The sequence below is a fragment of the Hyla sarda genome, chromosome 11 (genome assembly GCF_029499605.1).
Source record: "Hyla sarda isolate aHylSar1 chromosome 11, aHylSar1.hap1, whole genome shotgun sequence".
Lineage (NCBI taxonomy): Eukaryota > Metazoa > Chordata > Amphibia > Anura > Hylidae > Hyla > Hyla sarda.
In genome coordinates this window covers 55,124,386-55,136,614 of record NC_079199.1, presented here as the reverse complement: position 1 = coordinate 55,136,614, position 12,229 = coordinate 55,124,386, and the positions used below count along the sequence as shown (strand labels likewise).

The 12,229-nt window shown below is 49.6% G+C and overlaps 1 long non-coding RNA gene across 1 annotated transcript in view; it reads right to left on the bottom strand.

Moving 5' to 3' along the window:
* Nucleotides 1–11,978, bottom strand: part of LOC130295843 (uncharacterized) — a 79,778-nt gene extending 67,800 nt beyond the window's left edge. The window contains exon 1 of the long non-coding RNA XR_008849023.1: nucleotides 11,857–11,978. This is a non-coding gene — a long non-coding RNA (uncharacterized LOC130295843). The remainder of the gene's footprint in view (nucleotides 1–11,856) is intronic.
* Nucleotides 11,979–12,229: the final 251 nt, after the last annotated feature.

The following is a 12,229-nucleotide window of genomic DNA, read 5'->3' as shown; positions in this document are numbered from 1 at the left end:
GTAGTGTCAGTTTGGCTATCACAGGGAGAGGATCTCCTCACCCTGTGATAGCTGAAGCTGTACGGAGCTCTCATGGCCTCTGTGGCCCGACAGAAGTTCACACATGTACGCAGCTCATACGGCTGGCTCATATACATTTACTGTTGATCCACAGCGCTATCGGGATCCCAATGCCCGATGGCGCTGTCATCAGTGTGCGTCCCCGCGAGCGCCCCACGCCCGCAGCTCTACTCCCCGTCCTCCGCCCCCCGCAGCTATACTCTCCGTCCCGTTGACGCTCAGGGAGCGGGGAACAGAAAGTAGAGCATCGGGCGCAGGTTAAGTTATTTGCGTAGTGCTGCGCATGCGCAGTACTACTTTACCTGCGCCCGATGCTCTACTTTCTGTTCCCCGCTCCCTGAGCGTTAACGGGACGGGGAGTAGAGCTGCGGGCGTGGGGCGCTCGCGGGGACGCACACTGATGACAGCGCCATCGGGCGTAGGAATCCCCATAGCGCTGTGGATCGCTCCCTGAGCGTTCACAGGGGACGGGGAGTAGAGCTGCGTAGGACGGGGAGTAGAGCTGCGTAGGACGGGGAGTAGAGCTGCGGGGGACGGGGAGTAGAGCTGCGGGGGACGGGGAGAAGAGCTGCGGGGGACGGGGAGTAGAGCTGCGGGGGACGGGGGGACGCACACTGATGACAGCGCCATCGGGCATTGGGATCCCGATAGCGCTGTGGATCAACAGTAAATGTATATGAGCCAGCCGTATGAGCTGCGTACATGTGTGAACTTTTGTCGAGCCACAGAGGCCATGAGAGCTCCGTACAGCTTCAGCTATCACAGGGAGAGGAGATCCTCTCCCTGTGATAGCCAAACTGTTAAACGTCACAACTGATGCGTGACGTTTAAATATGTCACGTGACAAGAGTGAGCCAATAGGATGTGATGGAGGCGGACCATCTCATTCTATGGCAAATCTCATTCTACGGCAATGCACCGGCCTATCGCCGCCCTTCCCAGTAACGATAGGTGCATGAAATGACTGAAGGTCCACAAAGAGATTGAACTTAAACTACTTTACTGAAGTGCTTGCAATATTCACGGCACAGTAACAGTCTCATATAAACAGTCCTTAGGTGGCATAGCGACTGACAGTTGTTGCGGACCTTGAGCTAGTTATACAGTCTCTGAATTTAGGGAGAGATTTGCAGATCCGTCTGGATTTAGGGGAACTATTAGGTCCGGTGATGCTGCAGAGTGTTTGGGAATTGATACACTCTATAATTAGGATTATTCAGCCGTTGTCGCAGAAACAAGAGCGAGAAGATGCAACTTTGGCCTGAAACAAGAGCGAGAAGACGGCCGCCGCTCCCTTATATGGGCAGGGGGCGGGGCAAATCCGATTTGTCCGAACATCTGCCATTCACCATTATATGGTGCAGTGGGATTGCCTTCATCACAGGGCCTCCAAAGGTCCTTAAGCTTAATACCATAGAGCTCACCTAGTCACATGACCCGCAGGTCCTGCAACGCTATGGAAACAAGTAATTAACTATTTATTTACATATATGTTATTCTATTTTTATTAACCTTTGCATAAAATACTGATTTATAAACTGAAATAGAGGTTACTAGGGGTAGACTGGATGACAGGGATCCCTACGTCCTAGGGACTCTGGCTATGGGGGCCCATACATAAATAGGTACCGTATAGAATGCGGTACCGGGACACCACAAATTCATGGGGGCACAGAGGCATAATTTATTCCGGGGGCACAGTGGCATAATTAATTCTGGGGGCACAGCGGTATCATTCATTTTGGGGGCACAGTAGCATAATTCATTCTGGGGGCACAGTGGCATCATTCATTCTGGGGGCACAGTGGTATCATTCATTGTGGGGGCACAGTGGCATCATTAATTTTGTAGGGCACAGTGGCATCATTAATTCTAGGGGCACAGTGGCATCATTAATTCTGTGTGGCACAGTGGCATCATTAATTCTGTGGGCACAGTGGCACCAGTAATTCTGGAGGCACAGTGGCATCATTAATTCTGGGGGCACAGTGGCATAATTACTTCTGGGCTGGGGACACAGTGGCATCATTACTTCTGGGCTGGGGACACAGTGGCATCACTAATTCTGGGGGCACAGGGGTATCATTCATTGTGGGGGCACAGTGGCATCATTACTTCTGGGCTGGGGACACATTGGCATCATTACTTCTGGGCTGGGGACACAGTGACATCATTAATTCTGGGGGCACAGTGGTATCATTCATTGTGGGGCACAGTGGCATCATTAATTCTGTGGGGCACAGTGGAATCATTTATTCTGGGGGCACTGTGGAATTAGTAATTCTTGGGGCACTGTGACATAATTAATTCTGGGGGCACACTGGCATCATTAATTCTGGTGGCGCAGTGGCATCGTTAATTCTGGGGGCACAGTGGCATTATTCATTGTGGGGTCACAGGGGCATTATTTATTGTGGGGACACAGTGGCATCATTCATTGCAGGGGCACAGTGGCGTCATTAATTGTTTAAGGTACACAGAGGTACAATTAGTTGGTACAGGGCACAGTGTTTGTCGAAAATTATTTGGGGGCATAACATGTGGCAGTAATATTGCAGGGGAATAGCGTGTGGCAGTAATATACAAGGGGCATAGTATGTGGCAGTAATATATCAGGGGCCCAGTGTGTGGCAGTATTATATTCAGGGGTACAGTGTGTGGCAGAATCATATTCAGGGGGCACAGAGTGTGGCTGTATTATAGTCAGGGAGTACAGTGTGTGGCAGTAATATACCAGGGGCCCAGTGTGTGGCAGTAATATACCAGGAGCCCAGTGTGTGGCAGTAATATACCAGGGGCTCAGTGTGTGGCATTGTTATATTCAGAGTGTACAGTGTGCGGCAGTGTTTTATTCAGAGGTACAGTGTGTGGCAGTATTATACTCAGAGGTACAGTGTGCAGCAGAATTATATTCAGGGGTACAGTGTGGCAGTATTATACTAAGGGGTACAGTGTGTGGCAGAATTATATTCAGGGGTACAGTGTGCGGCAGTATTATGTTCAGGGGTACAGTGTGTGGCAGTATTCAGGTCATACATCATCCACACTTCAGTTGCTCGTTTGCTATTTCCTTCGAGGCCGCTAGGTGTGAACCAGGCCTTAGAATTCAGTTTGGACCTTTACCGGATGAAAGACCTGAAAATAGTTGAGTACCCCTGCTCTAGGTCTTTACATTTTATCCTGCTCCAGGATGCAGAAGCTGGATTTCAGCTACTAGAGAGCACCAGGTTGCCCCATAAGTGTGGTCCAGGAGTGTGTAGGAGCTGACCCAGCTGACCAGATGGTACTAGTGCGTTGCTCCAGGAGAATAGGCAAGTAGACATAATCAGCAGGCCGGGTTTAACACAGAAGTGCTTAAAGCAGTGCAGTACTATAGGCAGTGGCGTAGCTATAGAGGTCGCAAGGGTCGCAGGGCCCCCCTGCCACTTCACCATACTATGCTACAGCAACAGGTCCCGGGCCCGTCGCTGCCAGCAAGTTGCCCGGGCCTGCCGCTGCAAGTCGCTCTGACCTCCGGCTCTCGTTCATTGTGCTGACCTGGCATCCCCAGTCCGTTTGCGTGAGAGCATGAAATACCTTTCACTGCTGTGCAGAGGCTCCTCCCCCAGCTTACAAGCGGTGCACGGTCGTACAGATACGGTGGGCGCGTAATGACGTTTCCAAAATCACAGTAAGGGTGAGTCACTACGCTCTACATCATTACGCGGCCGCCGTTTCTGTATGACCACGCACCGCTCGTCATCTGGGGGAGGAGCCTCTGCCCAGCTTCCAAGGTATCTCAACTCCAATGCGAATGGACCAGGGACCGGAGTATTGAATGAAAGCCAGAGGCGGTACAACTTTAGCTTTTGCCTCCGACTCCTAAAGCAGCAGCAGCATCGTCCTCGATGAAAAGTGGTGCACTGCTGTATGCAGCTACATGGTAAATGAAGGGGACTGTCTACTGGGGGGGGGTCTCATCTGAGGGGGGGGGATATGAGATTGGTGGTCTAATCTGAGGGGGGGGGGGAATGATATGAGATTTGGGGTCCAGAGGAGGGGGGGGGAGGATGATATGAGATTTGGGGTCCAGAGGAGGGGGGGGGGGAATGATATGAGATTTGGGGTCCAGAGGAGGGGGGGGATGATATGAGATTTGGGGTCCAGAGGAGGGGGGGAGGATGATATGAGATTTGGGGTCCAGAGGAGGGGGGGGGAATGATATGAGATTTGGGGTCCAGAGAAGGGGGGGGGGATGATATGAGATTTGGGGTCCAGAGGAGGGGGGGGATGATATGAGATTTGGGGTCAAGAGGAGAGGGGGGGATGATATGAGATTTGGGGTCCAGAGGAGGGGGGGAATGATATGAGGAGGGGGGGGGGGGAATGATATGAGATTGGGGGTCTAATCTGAGGGGGGGGGATGATATGTGATTTGAGGTCCAGAGGAGGGGGGCGGGGGAATGATATGAGATTTGGGGTCCAGAGGAGAGGGGGAGGGGGATGATATGAGATTTGGGGTCCAGAGGAGGGAGGGGGATGATATGAGATTTGGGGTCCAGAGGAGGGGGGGGGGATGATATGAGATTTGGGGTCCAGAGGGGGGGGGGGAGGATGATATGAGATTTGGGGTCCAGAGGAGGGGGGGAATGATATGAGATTTGGGGTCCAGAGGAGGGGGGGGGGAATGATATGAGATTTGGGGTCCAGAGGAGGGGGGGATGATATGAGATTTGGGGTCCAGAGGAGAGGGGGGGATGATATGAGATTTGGGGTCCAGAGGAGGGGGGGGAGTGATATGAGGAGGGGGGGAATGATATGAGATTTGGGGTCCAGAGGGGGGGGGGGGTGATATGAGATTTGTGGTCCAGAGGAAACGGGGGGGGGGGGGGAATGATATGAGGTGGGGGTGGGGAATGATATGAGATTTGGGGTCCAGAGGGAGGGGGGGGGATGATATGAAATTTGGGGTGCAGAGGAGGAGGGGCAGGGGATGATATGAGATTTGGGGTCCAGAGGAGGAGGGGGGGGGGGAATGATATGAGATTTGGGGTCCAGAGGAGGGAGGGGGATGATATGAGATTTGGGGTCCAGAGGAGGGGGGGGGGAATGATATGAGATTTGGGGTCCAGAGGAGGGGGGGATGATATGAGATTTGGGGTCCAGAGGGCGGGGGTGATATGAGATTTGTGGTCCAGAGGAGGCGGGGGGGGGGGAATGATATGAGGTGGGGGTGGGGAATGATATGAGATTTGGGGTCCAGAGGAAGGGGGGGGGATGATATGAGATTTGGGGTCCAGATGAGGAGGGGCAGGGGATGATATGAGATTTGGGGTCCAGAGGAGGAGGGGGGGGGAATGATATGAGATTTGGGGTCCAGAGGAGGGAGGGGGATGATATGAGATTTGGGGTCCAGAGGAGGGGGGGGGGGAATTATATGAGATTTGGGGTCCAGAGGAGGGGGGGAGGATGATATGAGATTTGGGGTCCAGAGGAGGGGGGAATGATATGAGATTTGGGGTCCAGACGAGGGGGGGGATGATATGAGATTTGGGGTCCAGAGGAGGGTAGGGGGAATGATATGAGATTTGGGGTCCAGAGGAGAGGGGGGGATGATATGCGATTTGGCGTCCAGAGGAGGGGGGGAATGATTTGATATTTGGGGTCCAGAGCAGGGGGGGGGTAATGATATGAGATTTGGGGTCCAGAGTAGGGGGGGGGGTAATGATATGAGATTTGGGGTCCAGAGGAGGGGGGGGATGATATGAGATTGGGTGTCCAGAGGAGGGGGGGGGGGATGATATGAGATTTGGGGTCCAGAGGAGGCGGGGGGGGGGGGGGAATGATATGAGGAGGGGGGGGGGGGTAATGATATGAGATTTGGGGCCAGAGGAGGGGGGCATGATATAAGATTTGGGGTCCAGAGGAGGAGGGGCGGGGGATGATATGAGATTTGGGGTCCAGAGGAGGAGGGGGGGATGATATGAGATTTGGGGTCCAGAGGAGGAGGGGGGGGGGGGGATGATATGAGAGTTGAGGTCCAGAAGAGGAGGGGGATGATATGAGATTTGGGGTCCAGAGGAGGGGGTGGGGGAGGGATGATATGAGATTTGGGGTCTAGAGGGGGGGGGGGATTTGGGGTCTGGAGGAAGCGTGTGTATGAGTGATGTGTATGTGTGTATGTTTATGTATGAATGATAAATGCTGTGTAATCAAGATGTATGTATGATGTGTGTAAGCTCGAAGGATATATGTATGATGTGTGGACATGTATTTTGATATGTATGATATGAGTTTATGTATGTGTATGTATGATGTTTATGTATTATGCATGTGTGGGGGGTTCAGAGGCGGTGTTTGTATGAATGATGTATCTGTACTGTATGTATGATATGTGTGTATAAATGATAGATGTGTGTAAGCAAGATGTATATGTATGATGTGTGGAGATGTGTGTAAACTAGAAGGATGTATGTATGATGTGTGGAGATGAATACAGTGGTCCCTCAACATACGATGGTAATTCGTTCCAAACGACCCATCGTTTGTCGAATCCATCGTATGTTGAGGGATCCGTGCAATGTAAAGTATAGGAAGCTGTACTCACCTGTCCCCGTCGCTCCGGACCAGGTGCTCACCGCTCCCAATGCTGTCCCAGGGGCTCCCGATGCTGTCCCGCTGCTCCGGTGTCTTCTTCGCGATCCTCCGGCTTCTTCCGCATCTTCTGCAGGGTCCGGGCCTTGCTTTCTGGTGACGTTATGACGCTGCTGCGCCCGCGTGGCGTGCGTAGTGACGTAATAACGACGCCGGAAAGCGAGGCCCGGACCCTGGAGAAGATGCGCAAGACACCGGAGGATCGCGAAGTGGACCCGGAGCAGCGGGAATAGGCAAGCGAACCTGCCAGGGATGCTTAAACTGCTATCCGACAGCAGCTTAAGCATTCTGCGGATAGCAGTTAATGCGATGGCCCCGACATATAAAAGCATCGTATGTCGATGCTGACATCGACATGCGATGGCCTCTGAGAGGCCATCGTATGTCGATTTTATCATATGTCGGGGCCATCGTAGGTCGGGGGGTTACTGTAATGCAGAGGGATCTGGAGGCGGTGGGTGTATGTATGATGTGTGTGTATGTATTATGTATGTGTTAGGGGGGGGTCCGGAGGTGGCGTGTGTGTATGAATGATGCGTGTATGTACTGTATGAATGATGTGTGTGTATGAATGATAGATGTGTGTAAGCAAGATATATGTATGTATGTATGATGTGTGGGAGGGTACAGCATATAGCATGGTTATTTTTGAGGGTTTATATTCAAGGGCACAGTGTGTGGCAGAATTATATTCAGGGGGAACAGTAGGTGGCAGTATTATATTCATGGGAAGAGTGTGTGGCATAATTATATTCAGGAGGTACAGTAGGTGGCAGTATTATATTCAGGGGGAACAGTAGGTGGCAGTATTATATTCGGGGGGTACAGTAGGTGGCAGTATTATATTCAGGGGGTGCATTGGGTGGCAGTATTATTTTCAAGGGGTACAGTGGATGGTAATTTTATATTCAGGGGATACAGAAGGAGGCAGTATTATATTCAGGGGAACAGAAGGAGGCAGTATTATATTCAGGGGGAACAGAAGGAGGCAGTATTATATTCAGGGGGAACAGAAGGAGGCAGTATTATATTCAGGGGGTACAGAAGGAGGCAGTATTATATTCAGGGGGAACAGAAGAAGGCAGTATTATATTCAGGGGGTACAGAAGGAGGCAGTATTATATTCAGAGGGAACAGAAGGAGGCAGTATTATATTCAAGGGGTACAGTGGATGGTAATTTTATATTCAGGGGATACAGAGGGTGGCAGTATTATATTCAGGGGATACAGAGAGTGGCAGCATTATATTCAGGGGGTACAGTATTTAGCAGCATAATAATGATTATTGTCTTCATACAGAGGATGAGGATCTACTGACAAAGTGAGGAGCCAATGATGTCTGGATGTCAGACTCTGCAGGGAAGATGGAGCGGGAAGACGTCCTGATATCTGGACCAGATGAAGAAGGAAAGAAAAGATAACAGAGAAGACGACACTCAGGTCAGTGATATCATTGTGTAGTCTCCTGACTGTCCCATCAGCTGGAGTCACTTGTCAGTTCCGCAGTGATGATGGGTGACGCTGTACCCTAATCTATGGCTCTCCAGCTGTTGAAAAACTACAACTCCTATAATGCCTGAGGCTCTCCAGACATGATGGGAGTTATAGCTTTATAACAGCTAATTGGTGATTGGTGGGGGTCCCAGCAGTTGGATCCCCATCAGAAAAATGGGCTTCTTATTCTTCAATGCCTGTTTTGTTTGTCTGGCCCTGCCTGTTAGTCACTTCTATAGTTGTGTATTCTCCTGACTGTGTCCCATGCAGTATCTTTGTGCAGCCGAGTAAGGGGTCATCCGGGATTGGGGAAGAGGGTCGTCAGGTGATAGGGGGCCCATGGCATTTTTTCGCACCGGGGCCCCATGGTTTCTAGCTACGCCCCTGACTGTAGGGATAAAGCAAAGATGGAAATCTGGTAATGCATATGGGCAGGGGCGTAGCTAGAAACCACAGGGCCCCGATGCAAAAAATTGTCCTGGGCCCCCCTACCCATACCCCCTCCCCCCGACGACCTGCTTTCTCAATCCCTGATGACCCCCTTACTCGGCCTCAGCCGCACAAAGATATCAGTGACTACAGCACAGATGGGACAGAGTCAGGAGAAAAAGGTGACTTACAGACAGGGACGGGCTGGGACCAAAAATAGGCCCAGGCATTTTAAAATAAGCAGTCCATTTTTATGGTGGGGGTCCGACTGATGGGACCTCCACCAATCCCCTTTGTTCAAGTGGCTCTCCAGATGTTGGAAAGCTGCAACTCCCATGGTGTCTGAAGAGCCTCAGGATTTATGGGAGTTGTAGTTTTGCAACAGCTGGAGAGCCACAGATTGGAGTACAGCCATCATCACTGCAGAACATACAACTGACTACAACTCTGATAGGACAGTCAGGAGAACACACAATATCAGTGACCTGAGTGACGTCTTTCCTTTTCTTCCTCATCCGGTCCAGACGTCAGGACTTCTTCCAGCTACATCTTCTCTTCTCTTCGTCTGACACCCGAACATCATTGGTTCCTTAATTTGTCAGCAGATCCTTATCCTCTGTAGGAAGACAGTAATCATTAGATTTCTGCCAAATACTGTACCCCCTGAATATAATACTGCCAACCACTGTGCCCCTGAATATAATACTGCCACACACTGCACCCTCTAAATATATTATTGCCACACACTGCACCCTCTAAATATATTATTGCCACACACTGTACCCTCTGAATATAATACAGGTACACATTTTACCACCTGAGTAAAATACTACCACTCACTGTAGCCTCTAAATATAACCCTGCTATATGCTGTACACTGAATATAATATAAATCTTCCTCCCGATTCCTTTGTTCCACCCTCTTTCCCCCTAGATTTGTAAGTCCTCTTCATGCTCCCCTGAACTCCCCCCCCACACCCCAAAGTCCTTTCCCATGTAAATAACATCACTCCTCTACCACCAACATACAGTCCCATGTAAATAACATCCCTCCCCTATCACCACCATACAGTCCCATGTAAATAACATCACTCCTATACCACCAATATACAGCCCCATGTAAATGACATCACTCCTATACCACCAATATACAATCCCATGTAAATGACATCACTTCTATACCAACAATATACAGTCCCATGTAAATGACATCACTTCTATACCAACAATATACAGTCCCATGTAAATGACATCACTCCTATACCACCAATATACAGTCCCATGTAAATGACATCACTCCTATACCACCAATATACAGTCCCATGTAAATGACATCACTCCTATACCACCAATATACAGTCCCATGTAAATGACATCACTCCTATACCAACAATATACAGTCCCATGTAAATGACATCACTCCTATACCAACAATATACAGTCCCATGTAAATGAAATCATGCTTGTCTCCATTCCTACAGGAGGTTCCTGTTGCTTTTTCATGGCAAGAATAATAAGGGAGATTTATCCAACCTTGTGCAGAGGAACAATAGAGCAGTCGCCCATAGCAACCAATCACATTTCAGCTTTCATTTTTTAACCCCTTAACGACGCAGGACGTATATTTACGTCCTGCGCCGGCTCCCGCGATATGAAGCGGGATCGCGCCGCGATCCCGCATCATATCGCGTCGGTCCCGGCGCTAATCAACAGCCGGGACCTGCGGCTAATACCACACATCGCCGATCGCGGCGATATGCGGTATTAACCCTTTAGAAGCGGCGGTCAAAGCTGACCGCCGCTTCTAAAGTGAAACTGAAAGTATCCCGGCTGCTCAGTCGGGCTGTTCGGGACCGCCGCGGTGAAATCGCGGCGTCCCGAACAGCTGATCGGACACCGGGAGGGCTCTTACCTGCCTCCTCGGTGTCCGATCGACGAATGACTGCTCCGTGCCTGAGATCCAGGCAGGAGCAGTCAAGCGCCGATAATGCTGATCACAGGCGTGTTAATATGGGACCTATAACACTGCAAAAAAAAGTTAAAAAAAAGTGTTAATAAAGGTCATTTAACCCCTTCCCTAATAAAAGTTTGAATCACCCCCTTTTCCCATAAAAAAAAATAAAACAGTGTAAAAAAATAAATAAATAAACATATGTAGTATCGCCGCGTGCGTAAATGTCTGAACTATAAAAATATATCATTAATTAAGCCGTACGGTCAATGACGTACGCGCAAAAAAATTCCAAAGTCCAAAAAAGCGTATTTTGGTAATTTTTTATAACATTAAAAAATGAATAAAAAGTGATCAAAAAGTCCGATCAAAACAAAAATCATACCGATAAAAACTTCAGATCACGGCGCAAAAAATTAGTCCTCAAACCGCCCAGTACGTGGAAAAATAAAAAAGTTATAGGGGTCAGAAGATGACATTTTTAAACGTATAAATTTTCCTGCATGTAGTTATGATTTTTTCCAGAAGTGCGACAAAATCAAACCTATATAAGTAGGGTATCATTTTAACCGTATGGACCTACAGAATAATGATAAGGTGTAATTTTTACTGAAATATGCACTGCGTAGAAACGGAAGCCCCCAAAAGTTACAAAATGGCGTTTTTTTTTCGATTTTGTCGCACAATGATTTTTTTTTCCGTTTCGCCGTGCATTTTTGGGTAAAATGACTAATGTCACTGCAAAGTAGAATTGGCGACGCAAAAAATAAGCCATAATATGGATTTTTAGGTGGAAAATTGAAAGGGTTATGATTTTTAAAAGGTAAGGAGGAAAAAACGAAAGTGCAAAAACGGAAAAACCCTGAGTCCTTAAGGGGTTAAAGACCTTTTTTTTCAATGAAAGCTGGAATCTGATTGGTTGCTATGGGCGACTGCTCCAGTGTTCCTCCAGCATGCCCGGGCAGCCATTCAGCTATTGCAAAACTATAACTCTCAGCATGCCAAAGCAGCCATTGGCTGTCTGGGCTTGCTGGGAGTTGTAGTTTAGCAACATCTGGAGATCTGGTGCACTAGTTTGTAAGAGGAAGGCACTGTGTATAGTGAAAGTCCACCCCCCCTCCCGTCCTCCTCCTCCTCATCATCATCATTACACCCCCCTCCCCCGTCCTCCTCATCATCATTACACCCCCCACCCCCTCCCCGTCCTCCTCCTCATCATTACACCCCCCCTCCCCATCATCATTACCCCCCATTACAACCCCCCCCCCCCCAAACCTAGGTCTACTCACCTTCCTGAGCGGCGCTGCGGTGTGAAGCTGGAGAGTCTGCTGCTCCTGTCACTGACACCTGCAGGGGATAAATCGCGCGGGGTCAGAAGCTGTGACAGGTTACGTGCTTGCCTGCACTGCTCTCATCAGCCCTCTGCCTGTCGTCTGACCCTGCTGCAGCAACAGGGCCCGGGCGGTTTTAAAAAAGTGCTGGCAGCGGCGGGCCCGGGACCTGTTGCTGCAGCATATAGTATAGTGAAGTGGTTATGGGCCTCGGTCGCGATTGTGACCCTTGCGACCTCTATAGCTACGCCACTGTATATGGGTAATATACAGGAAATCCTGAACAGAACTGCTTTACTAGTGAACAGCAGACAACCCACCAAGAAGAACA